We start from the raw sequence: 9915 nt of genomic DNA, 5'->3' as shown, positions 1-9915 counted from the left end.
AATTAAATTTTGGGTGAACAAATAGTTTTCCTCGTACAAAAGGGAATTTTCACCTAAATGTATCATTTATCCCCTTGATATTTTGCTCACAAAAGGCTCGTGCAATGTAGTTCACTGACTCCGATATACAGAGATGATAATCTAATTTTCATATGCAGTGGCTCAAACTGGGAGGACTGATCAGATTTAGCTATTCCACTTTGCAAGTGAAGAAACAACAGTGTTTTCTCAGATGACTTTAACTTCCTAAAGACATGGAGAAAAATAGTAGCAAGAACCAGGACAATAGCCACGTGACATTTATACAAGGTTGTCATCTATCCTGAAATATGTTGTTCGTCCTTCCTGACTGGAGAAAATCCTGTGTGGATTTTCTGTAATACAAATCTGAGGCATAGGAATAATTTCATTACTTTTGCATCTCAGTCACTTTCACACTTAATTCTTCATAAAAATGTTTTCCAGGGTATGAAAAGAATTAGAATTTCTTATGTTTGAGCTGTCTTATAGTAAGGAGGTGGAAAATAGAATTAACTGTAACGAAATGGTGCGTTATGCCTCACTTTAAATTATTCATTTCCTTATTTCTTTTATTGAGCTTGAGTTTTTCCTCATGACTGACCTTCAGATGCTTCTGAGTATGGTTCTGCCACAGAAGTGAGCAGACTAGCAACTGGCTTTCCTAGGTTATGAAGTACAAATTGAATTGACTCTTCTAAGTCTTGAGACAAAGGTCACTGAGGTGTCTTTTAATGGAGACTTAAGAACTGAACAGTCAAAGCTTGCTCTTTGAGAGTTAACATCCTCCTATAATCAAAGTCCATTTGTGTTCTGGCCTTGATAATTTCAGAGATGACTTTATTATGAACTGATTTTAGCAGTACTTTTGGCAAATTCTGATATGGAAAAGAACTGAGAAACAGAAGATATCTTACTAAGTAGTCAACATTTGATGAAATTCTTTAAATAATATCAAGACAATCATTCAAAAAATGTATTTTTTTTCTAGAGGCATCCTAGGAGCACAATGACAGTGATGTGTCATTTGCCATAGATCGCCAATATCCTATTCCTGAGCCCTTTTGCATTAGAGAAGAAGTATATAACACTTTCCCTCAAATAACTTGAAATTTCTTTGGAGAGACAAAATGAGAATATTATGACATTAAGAGAAGGGAAAATCATGGTAAACTGGAATGTTTAAATAATACATTATTTTTTTAACCTGGACTATAATTTGGCCACAAAGGCAGACAGAATTTGAATTTATTGATGAGTAAACCAACGTCAGCTGAAGCAGATGAAACGGCATTAGCCAAGACACAAATGTGAGCATGAACACTGTCAGAGAACAGGGAGGGCCTCAGCCAGAGTAGAACAGATCGTGCCTGGTGTGGTGTGGTGGAGAACAGGCTGAAGATGTAGATTTATAAAGAACTTAACTGAATAGTGTCCAGAGAAGAATCAATACTGTGTTCGTTTTTGAGCAGTGGAATTAGTTAAGGACATCATTCTTCAGCAAAAATTAATCAGATTGATGCATTAAAATGATTGCAAAGGGAGAGAGGCAATAGTTGGAGAAAACTGTTACAGATTTCCTTCTCTGAATGACTGCTGAGAGAAAGGGAATAGAGAGGAATGTATAAATGTGAGACACATTTTAAGGAAGAACCAGTTGAGCATTATGACTTAGCTGAAGAAAATGAAAGTGAAAACACATCAATATGCCAACCTTACAAATGACCAAATATCTCTAATGAGTAATAAAATGTTCAGTGTGTTACTTAGCTCTGCCACCTTGACTGTTCAATGAATTTATTCATTAAAAGGTAATGTATCAATGTCAAACCAGTATGTAGGAGGCTAGCAAATAACAGGAATGTAGCCTCACCTGACACTGCAATCAGCTGAGGAATGTGTACCCATTATGTGCTACAGAAAGCCCTTCCTGACTGCTAAACAGTGATCAAATCTTTTTCATTATGATACAAAGCATTGCTCAGTCCCAATATTTATTCTTCTGCCCTTGTGCAAAACCCTTCTTTGAGTTTCATGCCACACTACCCCTCTTCATAGCTGTCATTCTCCAATCATGTATTACTCTCAAACATTTTTGAAGCATTGATGCCTGAATCATTGCTTCCTTCATATTCCAATATCTGACATGAGGAACTATTGACCCACCTCTGAAATTTTGAAATCAAACATGTCTTTGTATGACCACAATCTCTCATTCATTCGACCGCTCTCATACCTGCGCTCTAAATGCCAATCATTTCTCAATGATTACAACTGGTTTTGCCTTCACAAGGAACACTTAGTGACATACTTGCATCCTCAACTCCTTTGCAAACTTTCCAAGATACCAACAAAGCAAAGGCCTGTCAGGTCATGTGTATAGGTGTATAATTGTGGATTAGTCATGTTTATACACAACCAAAATATAAAGAGAAGAAAGTAGCTATAAATTAAATGTACCATCATATTTACAAACGTTTCTACCATTCTGAGTATTATAATATTCTTTTACTCAAGAAAACTACAGTCCCAACGATTCTTTGGTTCTCTCATCAGAAGGGATTAGCATATAAGTTTTCTTGACTTAAAAAGTAACCTTTAGCTGACAAATGCATGTAAGGAAATGAAAAACAGCAGTGTTCCACTCTTATTCATTTTTTTCTAGTCTCTTCTGAGGTAAAAATATTTTGGCCTTCAAAAAACTATTGTTTTGTGTTTGCATATGTTACGGAAAGGCTTAAATAATTAAGGTGCTTTCCTGAAGTGAGCATACATATAAATTTAAATTTTAAGGCTAAGGAATAAAGTATTCTCTTTGAGTTAAAGTGAACTTGCTGAAATGATTCATTAAATCCTTGAAAATAATTCAAACTTCAAGAATATTTCCTAACTTGCAAATTAACTTGGAAAAATCTACAAAAAAATAGCTATGTATACAGAAATACTAATAAATCATACAGATTTATGATTTTACCATAAAATTTCATTAACACATGAAATTTACATGATTGTATACATCCTGAATATATCATTGGTAACATCACAAAGCCAGTGATCTCATACAGGTAGATTTTCATTTTTCTAAATGAACCCTTAAATCCCCAAAGATACAAATTTATTGCAACTAAGTGTTACGAAAAGTAGCAGAGAATACATAAAGATGGGAGATGTTTTTCTCAGAAATACCAAAGCCTCATGCAGCTTGTCACCTTGGAGTTGGTTTAATAACACCAGACAAAGTCAGCTTCATGAATGGTTCAAAGAACAATTGAATATTATCAAGAAGTTAGAAATTCCATAGAGAAAGATTTATTTATTCTCTAAGTAAAAAATTTTAAAATAAGCACTCTTCTTTTTGCATAGACACAAATTATTCACATTTAATTTGGTTACAGTATAACAATATTTATAAATCTGAAGATCCTAAACTGATCACCAAAATTAGATTTTAAAAGGAATTTTAAATTTCTTAATTAGAAATTAAGATAATAATGTACAGATAAGTGGGTAATGTGAATTCCCTAGCTAAAGCAATTTGTAGTTAAATTAGGAATAGAAGAGATCTTTACCTTTCCAGAAACAAGGAAAAGATATTTATTAAATTCTGGGTTTTTAATTGAACACTGGCTAGACATTAATATGCCCGTTTTTGTAACAGAGATGACTGAAGCTCAAATAAGTGTCCAAAAATTATATGGTTAGTAAGCAGGAGAAGCTGATTTTTGAATTCAGGTTTGCTTGACCCTGAAGACTGTTGCTCACCTTCCAAAAGTCATAGCAAGGAAGGCACAAGCAGGTAAACACAAATACACCCACTCCCTTCAAAGCACTTCCCCAAGGAAAGTAGTAGCGTACGATCCTTGAAACACAAGCATAAATGCATCTGACATACTCCAACATATTTTTTCCTTTGCTTAAACTAGTTCAAATGGCTTCCAGTCACTTGGACCAACAAAAGTTTAAATTATTAAATCAAATATTTTTATTATGTGTGACATAGTATACTAAAGAAGGAATTCAAAGGAAAGAAAGAGCTATACATACCTTTAGAAAAAATGTTAACTTCCTCAGGCCAGGATTCTCACCTGGCCCTGGTCGGCTGGCCCACTGCACACGTGTGGGCAATATGTTGTTACTGACTCTCTATTAGGTGCATGTCCAGTGTTCTGGATGCACGGCTGCAGGAGAGCAGAGGCTGGAGTGGTGGCAGCACCAAGGACAGAGACTGAGACGGCTGCTGGGCCGGAGAGGCCCAGAGGCAAAGACCAGCTTGCTGCATGCAGACTTGCTCTGAGTGAACGAGATTCTAGTGACTGACCTTCCACCATGGGAACAAAGTTGGGTATAACTCTTTCACCCCAAGAACATTCCACTGTCATTTTTCAGTCTCACGGAATCAAGAGCGAACTTGTCAGGGGCTGAAACCTACTGGCGAGGCAATACCACATCCCTTTAAAATGTGTCTGTCAGTGTTTGTCACAACCTGGTATTCCATTTTTCCCTCATCTTTTATTAACCCAGTTTTCATTTAGGTGCTTACTCCTTGTAATCAGGTGATTATTTTAGGGAAATCCCTTTGCTGAATTGTTCAATGACCCAGGCTGAAGCCAGTCAGTGCTTGAGCTTCTGCTGGCCAAGGGGCTCAGGAACCAGGAGTAATATAATTCATGGTGTGAAACGGGAGGAAGTTCTCCAAGGGAAGACAGAAAAGAGGTGGTCTGTGTCTTTACAAAGGAGAAATCAAGAAAGAGGAAAACATTCTGTGCTTAGCCACACACCTCGATTTGTGGACGTGTGAAGACTGCTGTTGGAGGCATTTTGCGACCATGCAGGAAGTTGTCCCTGTGATTTGGCCAGTGGCCCTGGAAGGGCACCGCTAGGGAAGTGCAGAGACACGAAACCGTTGCCATTGCATTAAGAGAATGAAAGTTTGATCTACCTCTGGGTATCCAGCTATCGGAACAAGTATGTGTCCTTCAGATTTATTTATGATCTTTTCTTCTGTTACTTATATTACAAAACACCCTGAGATGTGTAGCTTTCATTACGACATCATTACAAACAAAATAAATGATCAAAGAGGAGTAGAAATCTTTATCCACCAAATATTTTGGAGACGTTCCATGTTATAATCATGAAGAGTGTGTAGCAGTAGGATACTTTTAAGGTTAAAAATAAAGAATTCTATTTACCTTTCATTACCTGGGCTATCAGTCAATGTCTGGCAGTCCTACTAAGTATCTTATATTCTGGTGTTCACACAGGCCTCAGAGGGCTGACATCCCTGGGCATGAGATACTCCACAAAGGGCCTACCTGGAGTTCTCATGCTTGCTTCTCCTCTCAGGTTTTTATAAACTCAGTATTTTCGTGGGAATATTCATATGATGTGTTCCATCCTTCCTGCCTTATTGGCGCAGGGTACATAAATTAATGTTTTCTTAATGACTTGGGGTCATAATTGTGCTTCTCAGTTCTATAGAGTATAGTAAAACAAGTGTTTGAAGAATCATTTGCTTTAAAATGCTATGCCCTTTAAATTATTGGGTCAGTTTGTTGTGTTTATGCCCTACAGTTATTCTGTGTCAGTCACAGATCTCTGCCCCTCTGTAAGGCCATCAGCTGTCATTCTTGCTACTTTCTGATGTCCTTCCCATATGGTCATGCCCCCTTCTAATTTTTTGCTTTCAAGCTGTTCTAGATTAGAAATTCAAATAGGAATGCTTTTTTAGAACTGTGTCTAAAAAAAGGAGTCAAGAGTTTTTAGTAAGGGGTTTTTCTAGTATACCAAATTCTGGAACAAGGGCATTGAGTTATTCCATTTGGGCTGTCCAAATATTTCAGGACAGAGAGACTCAGGAAAAACAATCTTTTCATTTGTTAATTAGAGAATAAAAGATTACTTATGTGTGAAAGGAATTTTTCTGTTAAATCTCAAAATTAAAGGAATTGTTTGGAGTAATATTTACATTGAGTTAATTTGAATTTTGCTCTGAAGTAGGCTTGTTGCCAAGTGACATGTAAATTGTAGATCTGTGATGAGTCTTAAGCTAGAAAGCACATTAGTCAAGGTATCATATTATCCTTTAATTTACCGAGTGCACATAAAATTTCAGTGGGGCTTCTTAGCTGTTGCAAGCTAAGGACAGAACTGGTCTGTTAGCAATACCACTTTTTTGTAGTACCTGGTCTCCCATACAAAAACATATAAGAGAACCTGGTCTTTTCTTCTTTCACTAGAGTTATATTTTAAAGCTGAATGGATAACTTTGAAAGAAAAACTAACTATTGACTAAGTATTCTTTCATTCTACAGCCCTTTGAATTAACATCTTTGGATTGAGTTTAAGTCTCAATGGATAGTATTTAATATGATATCAATTTGAAACTCCAAGAAAACACATATGGAAATGATGCCTAAAATGCAAAATTTTTTTGTATTTTAAGTTAATTTAAATGCTTTAAATACAATTATTTTTATAGTTATCTATAATGTATCTACTTTGTTTAATAACAGCCTTCAGTCACTATCCTTGTTGCAGCTGAGGCATATAATGTTGTCTGTGTCATGAAGTGTCATTAGAAGCAAAATTTTAATATCTAATTTGCTAACTCTAGTTTTGCAGTTTATTGAAATGCAGATTTGTAAATTAGATCGTAGAGACAACATTTCACTTGGAGAAATTTTACCAGTTTTAAAAATAAATTTTACCAGAAGTTTTAAAAATAAATCTATTTTCCTTTTCCTTTTTCAAGAAGGATGAAACTTTGATTGTTTTGAGAAGTCCTATGAAGTTTGCGCCTCTAAACAAAAATAATAGCAAGGGGAGGATTCTAGAACTCTCTGGTATGTAAGGAAGGTATTTGTTTCGAGGGAAATTTCACTCAGATTCAGTCCATATGGATTATCCTTTAAAATGTTTTCATTATTTTTGCCTTTCTGCCTTTGATTGAAATGAGCCTAAACCCTTGAATGTTGCTGAATTTATAGCCCTAGTAAAACAAACTCTTCTGGCATTTCCTACACACAATTGGGTTTCTTAGCTGCTCGAAATATTTGAGCTACAGTACTTTGCTTCATTATTAAAGACATATGATTCTTGTTGTACAGATTTCCCATTGGGCAGTAGAGCTGATAAAAGAATAAAGAATTTCAAGAATCCATATCCTGAAAATAAGTCCCAAGGTATCTTTCTTTCATTTTTCTAAAGTTGTAGGAAAGCTTGCAAAATAATTTCCATTTTTATTTAGCTTTGTATTTATTGTGAAGCTGTGTGAGAATACAGAATTTACCAGATGAAATTATTTGCCATATGAAATAAACATGTGTTATTTTACTTTTGGTCCACAGTTGGTGATGTTAATGAGACCTTCCTAAGAATGGGAATTTGAAGTTGGTCCTAATCAGAATCCTGATTGCAGGTGTAGTATAATTCCAAAGGGAGCAAATTTACTCCTGAATATTTCAGACTTTTCACTTGAACACTTTCTTTATCCCAGGTAAATTTTTTGCATGGCCAGTTGTAAAGTGTTTTTAATAGTGACAGCTTACATCCATCCTACTTCCTTAATGTCAGTCCCATGGTTCTGTGATCAGAATGTCATCATAATGAATCTGTCACACCATCAGGTCCTTTGCAAGCAACTTTGAAGCCAAGTGTGCAAGCTGCAGTGAAGTACTTGGTGTCTGTACAATCCCAATCCAGATGTGCTCCCACCTTCAGGGCTACATAGCTTTCCACAGGTGCATTAAGTGGCCAAGAGACTCTGTTAGTGCAAAGCATACAGCTGAAGTAAAGGGGAATTCACAAGGGGAGGACATCTGTCGGAAATAAGCCACATAAAAGGAGCTCTCAGAGTTCCAAAAGTGGTTTTTCAGCTTCTGCAGAATCAGCCATTGACAGATGGACCTGGATCCAGATGTTACAATGAAGAAAAACACATTCTAGAATTTAGCACTTAGGTCCTCTAACTATGTTGAAAGTACTATAGCCATACAGATAAGGTGCCATAACTATAGCTTTAAAGATATGCTATTAATAAATACAGAATTTTATTTTCGCTATGGTCCCCAAACTTGCAGAAATGCCCTGTGTACTAGCCCTGAGCCCAATGCTTCAAAAGAGCCTGCTCATAAGTGTTCATTAAGTACTTGTTATATGTAACAACTCCAAACTACTGCCGAACTTCTACGCAAGTCTATTATTGCATGAATGGCTATGGGAAAATGAATTTCCTTAACTTTTTGCCTCCAGATTTCCCCATTAGTTTTTTTTTTTTTTTCAGTTCTTTCAAAATCTTCTCTGGTTGGAAAGCTAAGAAAATTATGGATGTTGAAAGCTGAAGTAGACTTAAGAGAAAGTGTATGTCAGACTTTTAATTTTATAGATGAGGAATTGTGGCCCATAAAGGTGAAACATTTTAACAAAAGTCACAAAGTTAACTGGTTTCAGAAGCCAGGATTAAAAATTAGATCTTCCAAACCTTAATACTATACCCTCTACTTTTTAAATAATTGGAAAGTGTCAATATTTCTTAATATGCTATGGTATGGAAGAATAATTCTGTATTATTCTGACAATAATATTTATTGAACATTTACTTAACAGGCACTATTCTTTATATAAATTATTTCTGCAAATGCTTATAAAAATACTATGAAGTAACTTGTCTCAATTTTATGAGGCATATTACATATATATGAAATATTTATATGCTTATCATTTTGTATAAATATTTATTTATATCTATCTTTCCATCTCTGTTTTTAGGGCCACAGAAAATAGTTACTAGAGAAACAGTTAAATGCAGGTGTAGTCTGTGTAAGAAAACTCACTCTATTTCATTCAATAAACCAACACAGATGGCCAGAAGTTAAGCATAAACAAAGAATAGTCAAAATGCTAGGATTGAATCATAGTATCCTCAGAATATGCAGCACTTTAACTTCAAAAACAAGCAGTCTGACAAGCAATACAAATCAACAGAAGTAACTTAATGTAAACCTAGTATTTTAGTAAATATATACACATTTTCAAAGATTATTATTAAGGATCTCTTGTGCGAAAAACATAATTGTTGACTTCTCAGTTGAGTTTTGAAAAGCCAAAGCAAGATATAACTCAGGGAAAATGCAAAGTTTTGTAGCATTAAGAAATATGATCATAGTAGTCTATGTAGAGCCACAATTGAACAGTATTTACATACTCACAAGAATGTAAACAGTAAACACACTGGATCGAATACTATGGTGTAACTTCATTTGGTGACTAAGAATGGAATGTAGGTGGGTAGTGCTAACAGAAAATGGAAAGCTAAGTCTTCAATCATCATAGCAGGCAGGTAGCAGATATTATAAGTAGATTATTGAGAAGTCTGAAATTAATGGGGTAAAAACATGGGGAACATTTTCTTGCATCACTGTGTTTAAACCTGCTCTGTCAGCTCACCCACCCTCATCACCTTCCAATTACTTTCATTTATGAGAAAAAGTTAATTGACTATTTTCAACTACCATGTCCAGATCACTTCAGTTTAAACCTTCTATGTCTTTTCTAACTCAGTTTCCCTCCTTCCTCAAGCTTAGGCTGTCCTGGGTGAGGCTTGGAGACTTGCAGGGAAGAAGTTAGAGGGCCTGTTCTTTCACTCTTTCTCCCATCCTGATGCCCCTTGCCCACCCCCCACCCATTGCACCACCAACACCATGCTTCCTGGTTCCTCATGGCAGGAAGTGATGAGAAGGGTGAAGTGCTTAGGGCAAAAGTGGCAGAGGTCTCATGTTATTGTTGCTTTTGTAATTCAGCCGCTTGTGTCTCCTGTGTGGCAGGTGGTAATAAGCTGGCTCTCTGGGGACCATGGTAGAGGTTTCCTTGAGGAGTCTGTGGTAATCTCCAACCTGC

General features: G+C 35.9%; 1 long non-coding RNA gene across 1 annotated transcript; it reads left to right on the top strand.

The window, feature by feature from the left end:
* The first annotated feature begins 4661 nt into the window (after nt 1–4661).
* LOC130682528 (uncharacterized) lies at nt 4662–8197 on the top strand. Its single transcript, XR_008995718.1, has 3 exons — nt 4662–4983; nt 7128–7202; nt 7368–8197. It is a non-coding gene; the product is annotated as an uncharacterized LOC130682528 (long non-coding RNA).
* Nucleotides 8198–9915: the final 1718 nt, after the last annotated feature.

Source organism: Manis pentadactyla, chromosome 1 (assembly GCF_030020395.1).
Source record: "Manis pentadactyla isolate mManPen7 chromosome 1, mManPen7.hap1, whole genome shotgun sequence".
Lineage (NCBI taxonomy): Eukaryota > Metazoa > Chordata > Mammalia > Pholidota > Manidae > Manis > Manis pentadactyla.
Note: the sequence above shows the minus strand (reverse complement) of the source record. Positions and strands in the feature narration are given on the sequence as shown.